The 22,251-nt window shown below is 34.4% G+C and overlaps 1 protein-coding gene across 2 annotated transcripts in view; it reads left to right on the top strand.

The window, feature by feature from the left end:
• Positions 1–22,251, top strand: part of LOC118272572 (prolactin-releasing peptide receptor) — an 89,031-nt gene that overhangs the window by 41,174 nt on the left and 25,606 nt on the right. The window contains exon 2 of one of the 2 annotated variants that reach the window (XM_035589158.2): positions 1,386–1,424. The exons of the other annotated variant lie outside the window; for it this stretch is intronic. The gene's annotated coding sequence lies outside the window, so the exon portion shown is untranslated. The remainder of the gene's footprint in view (positions 1–1,385; positions 1,425–22,251) is intronic. 2 annotated transcript variants of the gene reach the window in all.

The raw sequence follows: 22,251 nt of genomic DNA, 5'->3' as shown, positions 1-22,251 counted from the left end.
CAGGAAATCAGAGCAGAGCCGTCCGCAAACATCCGGCTGACGCTCCTTTGAACCGGTAGCAGTGAGGAGCGGTACGAACCGGTTTGTACCGGTTTTAACTGGCTTCAACCGACCTGTGGTATATCTATGCAATATACATAAATTTAATTAAAGGGACTGTGACCTGTGCGTGGACTTGACGTTTAACTCTAGCATGAACAGTCGTAGCTTATTTATTAACCGACTTCCTAAAAAGGAGGAGGTTCTCAATTCGGCCGGTATGTTTTTTTTTATTTTTAAAATTAGCCACATTGTGAATAAGCTTCACTTAAGTTGAGAATACTTATTATAATAATTATGAGTAGCTTGAGGATTATTCCTGGAGCTACTCACACCAGTCAAACAACCATCAGACCTCCGCAGATGGGGCCTAATAGCACTGATAGCCGACCAGGAGTTGCGGACTACCACGCAGATCTACTCGGCTCGAATAGCAGGAGTACGGGATAGCTTTTAGTCAATAAGAGTCTGACACTCCCTTTCACTTCATCTAAGGCGGGATAAGCAATTAGAAGATTTTCACCCCTGAAAAAATTAAAACGTGGTGTAATACTGAGAGCCTATTTCACCATATTTGATTAAGTTAGTCTATTTGACAGATTATTTGACGAATTTCCCATATAAAATGTGTCAAATTGGTCAATTAATCTAGAAACAGAAACTTCATGAGTCATCGTGAATTAAATTCGAATACCTTATTGCTTTATGAAATTTAAAAAAAATAACAAGACTAATGAGATAACGTTGCTATTTATAGAATTCCAAATAAAGAAAATAAATTTAATTAAAAAAGAAAACAACACAACGCATTTTAAATTAAAAGCCCATTACTTAATTTTTAACACAAAACACAAATTTAAATAACTGGGGAACGGGAAATTAACCGCGAGTTAATTTTAAACGAACGTTTTGAATTACATTAATTAACATTTTCGACAACGATTCCAGAATAATTTATCGTTTTGCTGATTCGTTCCCATATTTATTTTATTTCGATAGCCAAATATTTGTTTACGAGTAGGCATTTCGATGTGTATAAATTGGTCAATTTATTTTTCTGAAATTTTATGTTTTGGTATATAAGATGTTGATTGACACATTCATGTTGTCTTGATTAAAAAATAAATAACTTTTTTAAGAAGGGAATCGCCTTCAATTTTCTTTACCGTCTTCATTTTTTAAGCCAGGTATAATATCCCTAAAACTTTCTCCTAAGTCTAAAAAATACTATGCTGAAGACCTCAAAATCGGTTCAGCCAAACAATCACGCACATACATACAGGTTAAACTAGGAACCTCCTTGTTTTTGAAGTGGGTTAAAATAATATTCTTCTTTTTATTTTCAGATCCCATAAAACATCAGTATCAAACCTCGCCAGTCAAAAGTAAGTACCTTTTGTCGTAAATCTAGGTAAGAGGGTTTTTTGTCCAATCACAGCAGCTATCAAATATTGAACGTCCAATGGCGTGACACTGTCTTCTTCCGTATTGGACGAAAAACAAGAGTTTCACACTAGTGCCATCTAGTGAGCTAAAATATGGTAGACCTCATTTCATTGGCTATGTGAGGTCAAACTGAGAACCTCCTATTTTTGAAGTCGGTTAAAATACTGTCAATACCGATCCTAACTTCGTAAGAAAAAGACCACTAAACAAAATATATAATATCTAAATAACACTTCGACAACCAAATCTGTCTCACACAGACCACAACCATATTTCTTTTATCACAAATCGATTTCAGACGCAATAGATCACCAAAAGTTTGTCTTTGATATTCTCGATTATCTTTCAAGTTAAGAACTAAATGGCAAAAATATATCAATAGTTACAAGACAGCTGGTTTACTTCGTATAACGATAAACTTGAGATTTATGGCATGAAGACGACAAAGATATAATATGTCATGGCAGTTCAGTGACCTACTTATTTGAACTTTATTTGTTACGTATGAAGTGTCATTGTTGCATGCTTTTTATGGGTATTTTATTTCTCGGTTTGTAAAGTTCGAATTCAAATTAGGTACTTACGTGATATAATGTATGTAACGTGATATGTAAACCTTATTAGGATGTATGTGAATTTGTATGTTAGTAAACGCACCAGCGACACAGGAAAAAGTCCTGGTGTACAGCAACCATTTTTTACATAAGAAAGCAATATTAAAGCAGTTTTCTTTTGGCAGTTAACCAAAAGAAAACTGTTGCAGGCAAATCTTCCGCTAAGCGTCGGTCGGTGGTGGTCGGTGATAAAGAATAAGTTATATTTCAGTAATTTTGTACGTAGGTAAGTTTATCCACGTTCAAAAACATACATCTGGTATTGAAATAAAGCTGATAGGTATATAAAACCACAAAAACAATTAAAGCCAAGACTCCCATAAGACAAAAGCCAAACAGTTTAACATCGCATTTACGAAACACAAGTCATCACCCCATAATTCCCTAAAGCACCAAGAACCGGGCCAATCAGGGTCCAATTCGGTCATAATTCGAGTTCAAAGCAAGAACCGCAACGAAATAAACCGGGCTACTGCGGGACCAAACCTAATTGATACGGTCCACTCCACTCTTGGGGTATGAATATGTATGTAGAGCGGGTTGTTACTTCAGAGGGAGGCTATTGTTGTAGTTATACTTAATTGATGTAGGGTATAAGTTTGGTCGTAATGTAAGGATGATTTTGGCGTGGATAAATTAGTTTGTCCTTTTTAATCCATGCATAATAATTTTAAATAATGTTTGTGAATGGACACAAAATATGTAATACTAGCTGCTTTCGCGCAGTTTTACCCGCTCTGCTCTTGGTTCCTATTGATCGTAGCGTGATGTTTAAAAAAGGGTATACCTTCCTCGATAAATGCGATATCGGACCAGTGGTCCCGAACAAACAAACAAACTCTTCAGCTTTATATATTAGTATAGCTATAGATATTCCTTAAATAAGTAGATCTCACATATGTAGTTACATCCATATTTAATCCACCACGACGACTTACTGACTTACAAGACGACCTAATAAAAGCGTGTTAAAAATACATTGTAACATTCCTACCCCAGTATATCAAGTGTAACAGTCCAATATCTCTTGTCACGTTTGACTCCGCACTCTCAAGTCTCGTCACGTTGTTTATGAGCCCATGTTAACGAATCTCACTACTTTGTGGCCACACCAACTTTATTAGCAGATAATAAGAAAATACTGCTGAAACATCGATAGTGTATTTATTATATCTGTTTGTTTTGTATTATTTTTGTAAATGAGTAGAGATTTGGGAGAATTAGTAAAGGTAGATTGATTTTATGATGGTTATGATGCTTTTCCACCAGGTATGTGCTATGTAGCTATGCTGCGAAGATATAATAGCTAAGATGTAAACCTATCTGATCGTTTCCACTGTGTAGATATGCGAGGAAGATGCACAACTCAAGTATGCGATGTACGATTATTCCCTACTAGTGATCGCCTAGTGGCCGAAATTCGACCATATATGATTTAATTTACAATACCACATAACGTACGTTGAAGGATAATTTTTATTTAACTCAAACTCTTTTATAAAACTCTTTTCATATGAGACGTGAGAATATCATCGCAATGTCTATCGATTTTGACGTTTTGTCAAATACGATCAGATACTATGCATGTGTGTGTAATGTTTTATTTATTGATTTAATGTACTTTATAAGCATTATTTTTCAAAAATATTAGCGTGCTGCACTTCTCCTACACATAAACTATAAGTGTACCAAATTTTATGCTCCTACGTCCGCGCAATTATCGTAAAAAGTGGTCCAAAGTTTTTGCATCACGTATTAATATATAGATAATGCATTCCCTATAAAGCCATCCATGGCACGCATGCGTAGCACGCAAATATAGCACGCATCTTTCCATATAAAAAAAAACATATCTTACTTGAACCCGTCCCCATCCGTGCTAAACTATGTGTACTAATGAATATGATTACTGATCGTACTTAAGCATAGCTCTCCCACACAACACGCAACAAAACACCCGACATATGTTTCGCTTCTACACGGAGTATCTTCTGGTGGTATCAACATGGATATCCGCAAAGTAACGCCTGATTCTATTCTAAATATTACAAATGTAGACATTATTCGTAAATTTATTCAGAAAGTGTGAACGTGAGCAAAGTTCTTGTATTCTGATGATTAAATGGTATGACGTGAGTTTTACATCACTTTTGTAATATAAGGGTTGAACGTGTTTATAAGTACTCCATGGAGGTACGGTTCTAATGGCTATTACACATGAATATTGAATCAATAGTGTACTTCAGTTTCATTTCATCTGTCGTATGTTAATGCTTATGTAATTATGTAGTAAGTATACATAATTAAATAGTTATCGAGTTATTATATACTGATCTTTTCACCTCGTAATTTTTCTTTCCTTTTTCGTTGCTAGAATTTCCTCCTAAGTTGTCAGACCCGGAGCTACGGACTGTGTAGCGGGCTACCAGGGCTCCGGTTCGAAAAGCAGGAGTAGGAACGGAGTGGTATTTAGTTAGTAAGAGTCTGACAATCCCTCTCGCCTCACCCAAGGCGGCAAAAGTCACTGAATGATTTTCGCCCTCCAAAAAAAACTAAACTTTGTAATGATAAAATAGATTTACTAATCAATCTATTAGTTTCAATGCGTATTTAATAAAATTAAATGCAAATAAACAAAATATTTCCTCTTTATTTTATAAATTCCCAGTAACTATGAATATTTTAGAAACACGGATAATAGGCTACCTACACCATTATTTCAACTTCCTACGTAAACAGAAGCAAAACCTACGCGAGAGAACTCGAGACCCAAACCTAGGTAGGTTTAGGCAAAAATAAATAGTTACAGTAACTATTAATAGAACATGGCATAGAAATAGAATACTCAGAACTTATTGTGTTATTTAGATAGTGAGAATATTTTCCTAAAAGCGGTGTTAAAATTATAATTGAGTGTTAATTCTGCAAAACTATTTCAGCTAACAAAATACTTACATATAAAGACTAGGTATTACATTATACATATATACCTATATATGTAGGTATGTGCCAACACCTTTGGCGGTTAAATGGTATATATAGCGTTGTGCTATTTTTTATAATACCTGGGGTAAGGTTATTCACTTGTTCACTCACGTAGTCACAGTAGTCACTGGGATTTTTTCCTGTATCGTGGATGTGTTTACAAACATACAATTTCACATATCTACACGATTTTTCGGATAAATACTCAAAAGTCATTAACCTTTGTTAATATTAAAACATGACCATATCAATTTTATTTGGTAACATTAAAATTAATATTCAAAATGGATATATACTGAGTTAAGTATATAGCCGTTTTTACTCTAGAATTTATGATATATGATATGAAAATGAAATGATATGATATCGACGGTTAAAAGGAAATAGGGTATAAGCGACATTTTGGTAAAAAATTAGTTTATTATGCTATCCTACGTAAAATTTTCCGCTCTTTCGAATGCGCATACTCTCATGGCTTTACGATAACATTTTTGGCGTTTAAACCCTAGCAAAAAAAACATTTTCCTAGTATTCTTTCGACGTCCGACGAGTTTAAACGGCTCTCCTGGACATTTAGTTTTTTGTCGCTTATACCATATTTCCTTTTAACCGTCGATATGAAAAATACCCAGGTATTTATCCACTGTTCCGCAGTTGAATAAATACTGGTATTTATTCAGTTTGATTATTTATCCAAAAAACCGCCCATCTACAAATACGATGTTTGAACAAACCTGTGATTAAAAGCCAAGCATCGTATTCAAACTACTAAATGCGACCAAGAATATCGTATTCAGCACTGACAGTTACATAATGATGAACATCCACATCCACTATCTTACTGTCGTTTATAAATGAGGCCATTACTCTAGCTAATAGAAATATTACCATTGTGTTGAGAAAGCCTAAATGACTGTATTATTCATAATTTATAACTACAGACAATTTGGGTGATAAGTAATAGATATAACTGTCACAGTAATAGGTATTGTTATATAGTACTTGTATGGTTAAGCTAAAGACTTTGTTTGGTTGCCTAAATGTAAGTACTAATATCGCTACAATTGTTTCCATTGTTTTGTGCCTCCATAAAAGGCTAATATCAGCATAATCTAGGATCATTAGATACAGACAATTATGGCGGTTACTGAGGCAAATAATATTAAACTAGCTGCCTGTCTCCGTTGTACCTACTTACTTTAATTTTTACTTAAACTTTCTCAAAATGGAAGTTATGAGCATTAATCGCCACTCTTATTAATGTGGGTTGGGGATTTCAAACATATAATTACAAATTATAAGCCCAGGTTTTCTCACGATATTGTTATGATGTTTTCCTTCACCGTCGGACAGTGGTGTCTAAATAATCTTAGAAAGTACATAATAAAATTATAAATCTAAAAATGTTACATTGGAATTTGCGTTTTGAACCCGCGCCCTCAAGCATGAGAAGCAGGCTACTTACCACATATTTTATATCGCTTTGCTTGCTCGATTGCGATTCCCTTACTTTTAACCAAATTTGTATTTATTTATACTAAGCTTTTTCTGATAATACCTACTTAAAATGAAATAACTAATTAAAAGAAATAAGAATTATTCATTGTACATAATAAGGGGCCTACATTTTATTTTAGAGATCAATTGTATATTTTAACATTAAGACAGTGACTTAAATAACACAATTAGCAGCTCACGGAAAAAGCGCTACAACTTAATTTACCCAAAAAAAAGTAAAGAAAAACAAAAATAAATACACTGTAAAGCTTTTACATGTTGACTGACTAAACTAGACGAAAAAAAGACCATTAGAAAGGCAGTCACACGAGTTTCCCGCTCAATTACATCTTGTCAAGACGGCCGCCATCTTGTTAGTCGTTGCCATGGTAACAGATGTACGCAGACGACCATTGGCCGCGTTACGTCTCATTTATTAACATCTAAATGTATGTCATTAGCCATCCTTGGTATTGATTGCCGAAATGAATAAACAAATGTTCGTAGAAGGTCCTTGTGGTACGGAAATGGCAATTACATGGAAGAATGTAATGGGTTGTTTTTAGATGAGTCAGCTACTTAGTGGGAAAGTGGTCTTCAAGTTTGTTGTTGACCAAAAATAATAAGTTTTCGGGAAAACATAGCACACACTTAACACTTGGTAAAATCGTGCAAATGAATAAAGTAGAGATAAAACATATTGGAAGTTAATTATCTTGTTATTGGCTTACTGACGTAATTGTTTGACGAGAAATTCGACTAGTTTCAAGCCATGCCAGAGGCTCTTGTTCGTGAGCAACATTTTGCGACACACGAAAATATTACGGGGCATTTTCCGATTTTTCGAAAATTTCTCAGAATCAGCATGAAGTCTGAAATTGTGCTCAGTATATGGCAATAGGCTCACCCCCTATTACATTGAACTTATAACACAAATGGTGAAAAGTGAGTGTACATTGTACAGTGGCATTACGTGCCGTAATGTGCACCTCTGCCAACCCCTTCGGGTACAAAAGGACGTTGCATTACAAAATCTTCATAAGTTTATTTCCAATATAAAAATAGGTACATAAAAATACTTCTTTATGAATTCACATCAAATTTCACCTGACGCTCCAACTGAAATAGTCCAACTATTAACTTAGCACGTGACCAATTAAAAAACTAGTTATTCTAAATGACACGTAGGTACGATAAAATAAAATAGGTATTATATTTGCTGCAATAAAGTCCATGGGATGGCTTTCTAGACTATTGTCGTATTATTTATTACCTAACCTTCCTGAGCTATAAAATATACTTACAATGGAACATTGTTCTGCAAAGACTAGCTGCATAATCGGTGGTTTGGTTTTGTAATTTATTGGTTTTGTGGAATAATTTAAGCCTTTAGGAAAACAGTGTATTCCTTTTTAAAAGGCCGGCAGCGCAACTGTTTCTTTTCTAGTGTTGCGGGTGTCCATGGGCGGCGCTGATCGTTTACTATCAGGTGAACCGTCTGCTAGTTTGCCCCCTATTCGATTTTTAAGGGGGGGGGAATCATTTAATTACTCCTCTCGCCTCAACTAGGACGAGTCAGACTCTCAGATACTTACATAAACGTGAAATACAAAACCATCTCACGTTTATGTAAGTATCTGATTCGTGTTTTTTTTAACATTTGTCCACACTAGTATTTTCTCCTGTGTCGTGGGTGTGTATACAAACATACAAATTCACATACATATGACACCCGGATATGAGACAACAATTGGTGGATCACAAAGAGTTACTCCGTGCGAGAATCATTACACGTTACGTGGCTGCCGGCTACCTATTGCTACCGCACCAACCGTACATAAGTGCAATAACAAAAGTTGTAAACAAATTCAATTTAAAATATCCCACATCTACACGGTATTTAATGCTAATATACTATGTTTTAGTTTGTAACAAACGCCAATCCGAACAGAATTAATTAAAAATCAATCGCGGCCCAAACTTTTTAAATGAACACGATTCGTTCGGAAAATTAAAGTTTTCAATTATGCACGTCTGACTCCCACGCACTGTCGCTGTCGACTGCGCAACTCAAGTAGAAGTACGTACTTACTTTGATTGAACTACCTCCCAATGTTTAATGTGCTGTTATGGAAATATGTATTTTAACCTTTGATGCATTCAAGTTTGTTTTGCTATGTCATTCTTAATTAAATAATTCAATAAACTTGTAAATGCTTGAACAATCTATCGTTGATTCTACTGACCCGATAGATATCAAGCTATCTCTTTCACTGTCGCTTCGTCTATGAAAACAATTGACAGCAATTGTTATCATCGTATCATGCATATTTATGAACCACTGTCAATATTTATTTAACTTTTTTATTTTCTCAAATTGAATTACCTTCTCCGAGATACGAAATATCTTCACTATATCTTATCGTAATCTTCAAACACAACACTACCTCCCATTAAAGCCGAAGCAGATACTTTTAGAACACCTTATGTAAGCCAAAATCCAAACAATAAAATACCAACATTATTTTTCACTGAGAAAGTACATAATGCACCTTACGTATACGACAGAAAATGGACAATACTGTATAAATCACGGAAAACACGTTCCATTTCCCCAAACAAAATGGAAGCGACACAATAGATACATTTGAAACCGACAGGTTAACGTTTGTGTGCCCGTACAATGGAAACTGAACTCAAGTGGTTTCAGGTAAATGTACACTGGAGAGTAGAGGAGATACTTTCCTGCTGTCTTTTAAGAAAGTGCATTTAAGGTGCTTTTTGAATGTTTATATTCACATAGTGAATAAGTTTAGTTTGAAATTCATTCTGTTACATTTAAAATAATTTAAAATAACGGTTTTCTCACGTAAATATACGTCGTTCGACTTCAGTAGGCTCTGCTCATGAGTCCCTCTGTGACTTGAAACTAGTAGAGATTTTCTCTGATGATTTTAGATTTATTTCTATATTCGAAACTAGTAGAGCTTTTCTCAGTATATGTATGTGAGTAATTTTGTACATCTCACGAAAATTATTAGATAAATATGAACTAGTTTTTATGATGAGAAAATTTTACTAATAAATATAATTATATTATAATACATACTAATAATTATAATAGCGATGTAGGTAAATTAAAATCGTAATCGCATTCTGAATATAATCTACACAATCATTCGTTAGTGAAAATGCACGAGAAAAGCTGAACTGTTTTATATCTCAATGAAAATAACAAAGGCTTTTATTTACCAAGCCACGTTTTTATTTATGCTTTGAAATTTACTAAATACGTGTTTAGTCTTCTGATTGTCTGTTATGAAATTACCCAATTTCTATTTCGATGTAATCTTCAAAGCTTTTCGTTATGTTTTTGACAAGTGATGGTTAGCAAATTTCCGCCAGATGTTCTAAAAGATTATAATCATATCCATAAGTAGATCACTCGTATCGTCACGCTTTTTATCCCCGAAGAAGTAGGCCGAGGTGAACATTACGGCACGTAAGCCATTGTGCAATGTACATCCACTTCCCTATTTGCGTTATAAGTCCTATGTAGAGAAGAAATTTTCGAATAACCGATAAAAGCCTAGTAGTTCTTTGACCCACCCGGGAATCGAACCCAAGACGCCATGCGCCTCATTGACCTTTACGGCGTCTTCCGAAATCCGTGCTTCAATAATAATTCAAACAAATTCATCCTCAAAGGAACATGAAAGCTATACAACGAATGGTATTCATCAAAACATAGGAATTCTTTCATATAGGTATAATCTATAAATAGTAGAGCTAACAATAACTGCAATAAATCGCGTAATATTTAAACTATGCCGTTAAACTCGCATGTTTATGCGAGCTACGGATATTTGTTGAATAATATTTAGTTTTTGTTACCTTTAGTGTGTATGGATAGCGGAAAAAATAATATAGGTAGCAGTGAGGTATAAATAAATACTATCGAATAAAATTTTCGATTTGGATTTTTATTTAATCATTAATTTAAAATAAATGTAACTTTTATGAATGTATGTAATATAATATTTTCACAATAATGTTTTTTTTTCATTTTTTTTCTCCACTTTTCCCCACCCGACCCGAAGCAACAATTTGTGGATCACACAAAGTGTTATTTTTTAAGTTAATTTTGTAATACCTAATTATTTGAGTTAATTTTGTAATACTTACGTTTTAAATTTTGATTTTGCTTACTCTACTTATACATATATCAATAACTGATTTTTACTAGAACGATTATGTCCTTCATTCTATTTGCTTTGCCTCGCTATATAAAAATATTTGCACACATTACTTTTGAAAACTAGCTGCGAAAGTGGGGAAAGAGAATAGCCTTTCTAGAGCCTTTGAGCTAACAGATCGCTTGATAGCCTGATTTATCTGGTGGTATCAATCGTGGCTATAAACCGGTCTGATGTATTGGTGCCTGGATTGTATTGTATTGTGTTGTAGTGTGTTGTATTGTAGCCTTTTTGTTTCTTGAGTAGATATTGTATTGGATTGTAGTTTGGTGATATAGCGTCAAAATGTTTGTCGTGAGAACGTCTGTATAATAATTTGAGTAGTGTTTTATATCGATATTTAGGGTGCCTTTTCTGCGGTGTTGGGTGCATTTACGTTGCTGTGGATGTGTTTGGCTTCCACCAAATATTTTCATTGATACACATAGCTTAGCACGCTATGTTTTTGGATGGACACCATCGATACATCGCATACTCGAGCTGCGTATCTTCCTCACTTTGCGGTGGCGCATCTTTGTAGCACAGCTACATAGCTCAGTATCAGTGGAATCGGTCATATTGTTTCACATCATAGCTATTACATCTTCGGAACATACCTACATAGCATATCTCTAGAGTAAAGCACTCTTACTAGTTTTGCCATAATTTGCAAATAACTTTAACAAAAAGTAACCTCTTTTTAAACGATGAAATATGCTTGCTGGAACAGCTTAAGCCGTAAAAATATGTGTAATATACTAAAGCCAGAATGTTCTAAAAATTGGCACACAAAAACATAAACACACTACTCAGCTAGTTATTTTTATTTACAAGGCAATCAATCAATATTGAATACCAATCAATCAAACTGATTGATAACATAAATATCTCCCCTGGTTCACCATTCAATTCCCTTCCTTTCACACACTCTTAGCAAAGGGGAAACATGATAATGCATTCGTGTTGCAACCGATTTAGTACCTAAAGGAAGATTATAAGCAAAAATTTTGCGAATAGAAACCAAAACGGATTCCATTTAATAACTCTAAAACATAAATAATATTGGCTAATAAAAAATTTCAGCATATCAACATTAATTCAATGAAAATTTGACTTAATATTTCAACTACATATTTTGAAAAAACCGTGGCAATATTTTTTATTTAACAACCAATTAAATAAAAATTTAATTGCAATGTAAGTATAATTGAATCAGTTAAAAATAAATACATATTCATATTTTAATTGCGATATAAAACAAATCAAACATAGATACTCACAACTCCAGCGTCCTTGCTTTAAAACAAGCGAGAATGAAAATGTATGAAAGAATATCTTTATACGATTTTATCATGAAATCTCCATATCAGTCAGTTTTGAAGTGAAAGGTTACAATCCCATGGGGAAGAAAGATGACGTATCGAGTCAATATAGAAAAGAATCATATATACATATGTGTAGTATATTATGTATACTTACACTTGTATCCTTTAATAACTCTTATTCTTTAGAGAATAAGGGATATAAAGTAAAATTCTGTTTATTCTTTGAAGCTTAGTATGATTTAGGTACCTGGAGCTACGAACTGCCTGATTACCTGACTGACTCTGGCTCAAAAAGTAGGAGTCAGTAACAGTCTAACACTCCCTCTCGCCTCGCCCAAAACGAGAGAAGTCACTGGGTGATTTTCTCTCCTTAAACAAGAAGCATGGTTTAGTTATGCTTTTTAGATTTTGTGTTGAGTAGATTTTTTAAAATTTTCTAAAACTTTTAAATTATATAAAAGATGAAAGTAGTGGCTGATAAGATTATTTTTGTAGCTACTTTAAACTTGATAACAAAAACGTGTTGATCATCTGTATGAATAGTCTGTAAGACTCAAAATGTCTTTTAATAAAAATACATTAGTTCCCGAATAGAATAGAATAAAATAATTTATTTGTAGTCAAAAGAAGTTGTCGTCTATCTAAAAAGTTATTAACAGCTAAACTAAAAATCTGAATGTTAAAAGCAAAACACAATTTCACTTCTATTTTCCTTTACATAGTAAATCGACTATAAAAAATTCAGGCATTTAGTCTTAAAACTAATCTCCCAGGTGGCTCAAAAAAAACAAAATCACTCAAAATAATTTATTATTTACGCAAAAACTCTATCGCTCATGAATTAAAAATGTCCATTTATAAATTCTAAACAACGAACATCAATTTAAAAATGAAGAAAATCTTAAAAGGTATTTTTCAATTTCACCCGTCAACACCTTTTCTGATTTAAATTCAGAACGGTTATTGAACTGAGTCCATGCTAATATTATAAATGTGAAATTGTGTGTGTCTGTTTATTTGTCCGTCTTTCATGGGAAAACGTAGCAATGATTTGATGTGATTTTTTAAGTGGTTATAATTGTTGAAGAGTGTTATAAGCTATTTTTTTCTCTCTCTCAAACCCCACACTTCCCTAGAATTGGGGGTGGAAGTTTGTGTGGAGCATTCAGCAATTGTCAATGTATAAAGCTAAAAATTGGTATGCTGACTATTTGTGACTAACACAAAAATCTTGCATATATTTTTTATCTGTTCCTAACGCTTAAAAGAGTGCGACCGTACCCCCATTCAAAAGCTAGTTCAAAATATATTTTTAAAACGGTTTCGAATAAATTGTTGCCATGTAAAAGTGTGGCCATAAATCTCCAGTAGGAAACATTAGTTTTTCGCAAACACTACGAAATTTCGTAAACGATACGAAACTTCTGAGACTTCCAAGCTGGTGTAATTTGAATACCACTTTAAAATATTGCTTTCCTTATGCATGTTGCTGTTTGTTGAAAAATAAACTTTATCTGTATGTTATTTGAATCGATAGTTGTTTACACGTGTTACAAATGAATATATTTCTCTCCTTAATGATGTTGAGTTCATTAATTACAATGAAATACGTAAATAGTTCGTATTCTACGAATGCTCTTGCGTATTATCTGTAGACGAGAATAGATTTGATATCTTATGTTTTTAAACAACTTATTATATAAGTCAGCCCAGTACTGGAATCATCTAACTGAAAACGCGACTGTTTATCTATGGGTCTCCTCTAAGTGTTTGCCATAATTTCCATACTTGCTTTATAAGAGAACTAGCTTCTGCTAACGGCTTCATGGGATAAAATGTGTCCTATGTGTTACTCCAGACTATAACCTTCCCGTGTTCCAAATTTTAGCTCAATCCCTTCCGCCATTTTGACGTGATTGAGTAACAAGCGTACACATAAACATTAATTGCATAATATTAGTAAGGAACACAAAGAATAGAGAGTCTATCGAATGTGTATCGAATTTAACTCATAATCGACTAATCTGTACGTTAACAAAATTGTAATCTGCTGTCACCACCCAATAAAGAAATGCTATTATTACTATTACCTAAAATCTATTAAAGTAGATAAAAGAAATGCTATTACTATTACCTAAAATCTATTAAAGTGGATTTATATAGAGTTGCTCACACCGTAACTAAATCAACGAAAATAACATACTAAGCAAAATACCTAAAACTTTAAACGCGATAAATGTAAATAGACTGGTGAAAATTAAATTTGGAAACTTCAAAACAAATTATGTACCTTCACAAGTTTGTAAACGGATCTGTGGCACGTTTCAAAATGTTTACGTAAATAAGCCAAGTTCCATTACTCAGTGAAATCCGGTAATAGAGAGAGAGAGAAAGAGAAAGCTCGCTTGACTGCCTCGTTGGCCGAGTGGTTGCAAGTGCGACTGCCGGGCAAGGGGTCTCGGGTTCGATTCCCGAGTCGCGCGAAGTGCTACTGGGCTTTTTCGGTTTTTCGTAAATTTCTCAGTAGTAGCACGGAGTCTGGAAATGTGCCCGGTATATGGCAATAGGCTCATTCCCTATTACATGGGACTTACAACATATATTGTGAAAAGTGGGTGTACACAGTGGCATAACGTGCACCTCTGCCTACCCCTTCGGGGATTAAAGGCGTGATGATATGTATGTATGTAGAAAGAGAAAGAAAGAGAGAGAGTTTTGTTTAAAATATTGGTATCCATTTAAAAGTTAACATTGATCGCACTTCCTATAATAATAATATTTCGTTTTAGAAACCAAATTAATTTCGATTTCCACGAAATATCGGCTTCCCACGTGCATAGTAAAGTTGTAGGGCTATAAAATACGAGTATAATAAATTCCATTGAAAGTAATAAATACGTCAGGGCAAACTTTTGTTTCGAAAATTTATTAAGGGTTTCTAATTTCCTTTTAGGCGATATCAGATCTTTGGTGAAACGCGAGGCGCGCCTTGGGGGCGAGGCGAGAGAGAGTGTCAGACTCTTACTGACTAAAAACCATTCCATTCCTACTCCTGCTTTAAGACAGAGCCCCAGAAACCGGCTGGGTAGTGCGCAGCTCCGCATCAGACATCAGCCTTACGTTAAGGAGGCCATAGTCCAGAATTACATTTGACAGTGACTCATGCAACCTTTCTTTTTTTTTGTTTTAACACGGAATGTTATACTATACTAGACTGCCTCGTTGGTCGAGTGGTCGCAAGTGCGACTGCCGAACAAGGCGTCTCGGGTTCGATTCCCGGGTCGGGCAAAGTATTGCTGGGCTTTTTTCGAGGTTTCGAAAATTTCTCAGTAGTAGCACGGAGTCTGGAATTGTGTCCAGGATATGGCAATAGGCTCACCCCCTATTACATGGGACTTATAACAAAAATGGTGAAAAGTGGGTGTACATTGTATAGTTAGTTACGTGTCGTAATGTGCACAATCATCTGCCTACCCCTTCGAGGTTAATGGCGTGAAGTTGTGTGTGTATGTTATACTATAGTTTTTTGCCACCTAAGTTACTAGGGATGCAGAAAAGCGATGCAATATTGGATGAATGACACGTATTCACGATCTGATGTCAAGTGGACTATCGATGTGACCTCCTGTTATACATCGACGAGTTTTTTTTTAAACTGGTTCAAGTTTCGACGTCCGAATTTTTGTTCAGTTGAAAAATATATCGTTTATCCAGCTTTGTTGAACTACAAAGTACTTTTGCCCAACAATTTAGTTCGCGTTATTGGGATAATAATTGACCGTGTAATTTTAGACTATAATTATTTATGTCAGTGCCAAATAATTTTATTTATATTCGTTCTGTAGTTTTTCTGTTTAGTTTTTCTAACAAACATGCAGAAATCCATACAGACACACACACATCAACAGCCTGTAAGTGGCCACTGCTAACCAAAGGCCTTATCTCGTACGAAGAGATCCGTACATCTTCATAAACATTCACATTTTAATAACAGTTAGATTTCAGTATAATTATCGTGTTTATGGCATAGTAACTTTGAATCAATTACATTATTTTATTTACTTGCCAGATTTCTACTCCTTTCCCCTAAAGAATAAGTTAAAATTAAAACATCAACCGATCACTTTTTTGTCACTAAGGAATATACAACAAATATTTTATTCATATTTCTACCTTATTCAGAGAAGCCTGACAAATCTCTGTGCGACAACAAACGATAAAAAACAAAGGCATTCATGAGTTCGTGGAATGTGAATAAATGATTATTACATAACTCCCCTAAAAATGGAAGCGTGAGTACAATAAAATATGTAACATTAATGTACTGGATTCACGGATTACGTCATACTTACATGTGAAATGGTTTACACACAACACACATTAATATAACACACATACAGCGTGTAACAAAATACCCATATACATCAAGAAGCACTGAAGAATACAGGTTTAATAGAATCTCTACACAAAGTTTCAGCTTAAAAAGCACTACAGGAGTCACTCGCTAATTACGAAACATTTCTTCTGTATGTCTGATCACCTAGTACCTGTATTTACCTAATTTTGATGTTCGGTTTCTGGAATTTTATGTATTAGAATAATTCATAAAACATAACTTCGTTCCATGAAAACATGAGTTTAAACCCTTCCCGTATCGTTTGTTATGTTATCTAGAAACCGTACACTTGATATGTATACCCCCTTTTTGTTACACCGTGTATACACATGTAACGAACTCTAAATAAATCTGTTAACTCTCTTCTATTGATCGTATCTATTGGTAACTAGGTAATGTGTTGATTTTTATCTCTGGGCCGAATGAATGGGCCGGCTCGACCGGAGTGATACCTCGGCCTCACAGAAAACTGAAGTGAAACAACGCTTGTGTTTTGTTTTAATGTGTGAGTGAGGTTACTGGAGCCCTATATTGCCTCTCTTCCGAATCTTCCCTATCCACGATTCCCCAACAACCTTTAAATTCCTAACCCTCAAAGGGCAACGTACTTGTAGCGCCTCTGGAGTATATAAGCGGATTGCTTACCATCAGGTGACCCTTCTGCTCGTTTACAAAAAAATCAACACCTAACCAGCAAATCAATAAATAAATCGAAAAGCTGAAAATCGAGATACTAAAAAATCACAGCAATTGCAAAATTACGAAACAGGAAAATATCCTAGACTAGAGTGCGGGGCAACCAATTTTAACAAAAAAAGAAATGGCGACACTGCATTTCCTGAACAATATATGTTGATTTAAAGTCATATACATCTCTGTAATGTATTGTTTCAAGGCCATATCCTTAGCACTCCCTTTAACAGAATACCTAAGTACTTGTAATCCGATCGCTAATGGACTGTAGGTCTTAAGCTGAACTAATCTCTATTGTCCTGATACATACCCACATTAATATACATGGCATGTATAATTGCATTTGTATGTATACTTACATATCTATATAATATTCGATTTATTCGTTTTTCTAGTCGTCGTAAGTGTTATAGTTGAACAAACATTCCTGATTCTAAGTCAAAGTCAAAGATTTTTTATTGTGAGTATAAGTAACTATAACACTGAGTTTGATGTCGTTTTCAGTGAATGATAAACAGTTTAAATATTTTTTTTATTGTAATTTCGTGAGACATTATTCATTATTATGTTATTGGCTTACTCACGTAACTGCTTAACGAGAAACTCGACTAGTTTCAAGCCGTGCTTGAAGCTCGTATTCTTAGATGACGTTACTGTTACTTATGCATGAAGTTGCGCACAAGCGTGTCAACTCATTTCGATACTCTGTGTAAATTCACCAGCACTAGTAACTAACTTCAGTTAAACAAATGACACAATTCGAACGCACGTCTTTTATTTAGCAGTTACATCGAACAGACTTCTTTGATGTCATAAAAATCGTGTGTCAATCACAACATTATATCCTAAAAGGTTTTCTGTCCCATAGTACCTTTGTATACATTGTTGTACCTACGATCTCCTGAAACCTCCTCTTTTATGTACTAAGAACTGCTGACATGTGTCTTTTATGACATTTTTAGGTGAAAAGTAGAAAGCTTTTCTCTTTCTTACGAATTGACGCTTAGAGTGCTTTTCCACTAGAGATGTGCTATGCTACGTTGCTGTGAATGCGTTTGGCTTCCACCAATCATAATATTAATTGGTACACATAGCTTAGCACTGGTGGAAACGGACTCAGCTACGCTATGTTTTTTTATGAAAAGATGCGTTGCAATGGATGGCTTCCTTACCTACTATCGATACATTGCATACTCGAGTTGCGCATCTTTCTCGCACAGCTACATAGCTTAGTATCAGTGGAAACGGTAACATAGTTTCACAGCTTAGCTAATACATCTTCGTAGCATAGGTAAGTCTGGGGTGGAAAAGCACCCTTAGAAATAAGTGTTATCTTTAAGTGCCTACTAACAAATATAGTAATGTTATAATATTTGTTAATGGTCCCAATAAACCAACTCTAATTTAAAGTTTTTAAAAACGTAGAAAAGCCTTTGTCGATTTATTCCATTGTTTTTTTTTCCATAAATTCAATCCACTATGTGGAATACATAATACAATACAATCAACGTTTTGTTCAATGAACTAAAACAAAAGATTGACAATATAATACATAGCTATATTTAAAAAATCCCGTACAGATTTCGGATGTAGTAATAATATACTCTATTTATAATTAAGCAGGAGTTATTTTAGATTGCAAATACCAAGTCCTGAATCATCAGTGCACCCACTCGTTACAACCGAGTTATATTGTTAATACTACCACGCACAATTGAAAATACTACTACGCAGAATTTCCTGAATGGCAAAAACCATTTTGTGAATTAAATTAATCTTATTCTGAACTTTGAATGAATGGAATTATGACGTAGGTAAGATCTAAGAGAGACGTAATGCCACAATTGTTGTGACAGTGACGATTTCTATGTACTTAATAGTTAGGTAGTTGTAATAAATTTTCATTCAAAGAGCCATCAGTCCTCTCTATGTACTTAGTCTAATAAAATAAATAGGTAGTTGTAATAATTTACCTTCAAAGTGCCATGAGTCCACCACAAGCCCAGGAGGTCGGATACCAGACCCGGAGCTGCAGACTATGTACCGGATAACTGGGGCTCTGGCTCTAAAGAACAGGAGTAAGAACGGGGTGGTTTTTAGTTAGTAAGAATTTGACACTTCCTCTTGCCACGTCTAAGGCGGTAACAGGAATTGGTTGATTTTCCCTCCTTAAAAATAATCTTCATATATTTCACACGAATCTCAACTTACTATAAACGTTTTGAAGTAAAATTAAATCATTTATAATTATATTCAATTAAATTATGTATTCTGTTATAACGAGTGCCCCATTGAATATGGCGGTGGTCGAATCACCACTACATAGACTAAATACCAATGTACTATGTCGCACGTTAGTTCATGAATTGGTAGCTATTCGAAATGTATATCAATTTTATTATAAGTTATTATCAATTAAAATTACAAGTTGCGTATCATTTGTAGTATAACAGTACATTTGGAGACCGTTAATTTCATTGCTATGCTGTAATATATTATGTTTATTTCAGAAGTAGTAGTTATACTACATTGAAAATTATGAACTTGTGATATCTTTTTTTAAGGGGAAAAATCGTCCAATGTCTTCTCCTGACTTGTGACTGAACGCACATTTAAATATAACTAAATTAAAACAATAATATATTAAACTTGACTAAAATCACGGTTTACTCACGTTAATGGAGAAAAGCTCTACTAGTTTCGAGTCACAGAGCGACTCTTTATCTCTTTATTATGAGCAGGGTCCGCAGACGGCAATGTCGCGCAGCTAGAGAAGACTGTGTAGCCATTAGTTAAACGTGAGTAAACCGTGATTTTATTTAATTTTGTATGTCTCACGATACTTATTGTAAAAAATATTAAACCTACTTGGATTACAACCTACATAACATACATTAAACAAAATCTATATATTAATACGTGATCCAAAAACTTTGGACCGCTTCTTACGAAAATTGCGCGGACGTAGGAGCATAAAATTTGGTACACTTATAGTTTATGTGTAGGAGAAGTGCAGGACGCTAATATTTTTCAAAAATAATGCTTATAAAGTACATTAAATCAATAAATAAAACATTACACACACATGCATAGTATCTGATCGTATTTGACAAAACGTCAAAATCTATAGACATTGCGATGATATTCTCACGTCTCATATGAAAAGAGTTTTATAAAAGAGTTTGTTTGAGATTGATTGAAATAAAAATTGTCCTTGAATGTATGTTAAGTGGTATTGTAAATTAAATCGTATATGGTTGAATTTCGACCACTAGGCGACCACTAGTAACAATAAATCCAACACTCAAACAAAATACACAATGTCTATCTAATCTTTCACATTCCATCCTTTCCATTGACAGATACACAATCAGAGCTACCAAAATGGTGATATCCATCAACCTAGGGTATGACGTCACAAAAAATAAATGCCAACACATTCATCGTCACTGTTGTGATATGGCTCTGTCAATAACTCCAGCTATACAAACCAGTTTATCATGACCTCGCGTTGTATGATCTTTGCGCACTTTCCATGGTCAGTTTATACTGGTTGTGTTCAGGTTGATGTGCAGCTGTCTGTATGCGATCTTGTTTGCATTATGTTCAACGTCACACTGTGTGAACTTTTTAACGAAGTTTTTCTTGCATAATGAACTAAAATATTAAGCTGAAACTGTATTTAGTACACTTTGATGTTAAGGTTATTTAGTAATAGGTAACGCTAAGAAAATACAAGTCTCGGAGCTGCGGACTGCCTAGCGGGTTACCGGGACTTCGACTGAAAAAGTAGGAGTAGGAATGGGGTGGTTTTTAGTCAGTAAGAATCTCACACTGCCTCTGGCCTCGCCCAAGGCGTGAGAAGTAATTGGATGATTTTCTTCCCTTAAAAAAATTGTAATACAAATAGGATAAAAACGTAATGAGGTTAGGATAGAAGAGTATTTTAAACGTGATAAGGTTCCAAAGATATAAACAATACAAATCTGAAGCTTAAACTAACGACCAGCAATCAATCAATCATGAAGTGTGTCCAATTCTGATTGAAAAAGAGTAACCTATGGAGTTTCTTGCTCGTTCTTCTCCATAGGAATCTACACTTTGGAACGAGCAAATAGCTTCACTAGAGGACTGACTGATTATATTTGCTTTGACGTTCAAAAGTGCCTTCCTGGTCTATTTGAAATAAATGATTTTGACTTTGACTTTGACTTTGAATTCCTTCTCTGATTGAGATAAGTTAGATTCTCCAACCGTGCAGTCAATGAAATTGATTGCAGAACAAATCTTTGTGTGCCCACATATTATTGCTTCGGGTCCTCGGGTCCAACCTTGTATGTTCGTAAATGCATCTACGACACAGGAGAAAATCCTAATGTCTCCCTTTGCTCTCCTCAGGCGAGTGGGCTCAATAAGGATTTCCAATTTTGGTAAAACAGTAGGTTATACTGGACTATTTTAAAATAAAATCTGTCAACTGAAATGTTCTATATGTATACTATATACTTGGTAGTATATCGTTCAACTGACAATAGTTCAATACGAATACCTCCAAAACTAGGAAATAGTATTGCATGAATGCAATAGAATGCTCCTCGGTTTTCCATAGTTCCAGTTGACTGGTTGAACGGTCACGATTTTGTATGGAATACGGAACCCCAACTTTACAATGTGTTTTAATATTCGTTTTCTATACTTAAAATAAAAGGATGTAGCTTTTTTATTATTATATATGTAGTTTTTATTTCATTTTGTGGTGGATATCATGATTTTTGTTTTCATTCTCTGTTATTTGAATTTATAATGGGATTTTTTGTTGTTAAAATAGCGAGTTATTGGATGATATTCTTTGTGATAATAATCGTAACATTTTCCGGAATTGATGTTACAACTGTCTACTTTTTTTTTGGGGGGGAAAATCCTCCAATGACTTCTCTCGCCTTGTGCCCTGGTGTCCTACTAACTACGTATTTATTTCATTATCCATTTAAGTCAAATTGAAACTCCAATTGTAGTATAAA

Source organism: Spodoptera frugiperda, chromosome 4, assembly GCF_023101765.2.
Source record: "Spodoptera frugiperda isolate SF20-4 chromosome 4, AGI-APGP_CSIRO_Sfru_2.0, whole genome shotgun sequence".
NCBI classification, from domain to species: Eukaryota; Metazoa; Arthropoda; class Insecta; order Lepidoptera; family Noctuidae; genus Spodoptera; species Spodoptera frugiperda.
The sequence above is the reverse complement of the archived record's forward strand: the minus strand, read 5'-3'. Positions and strand labels throughout refer to the sequence as shown.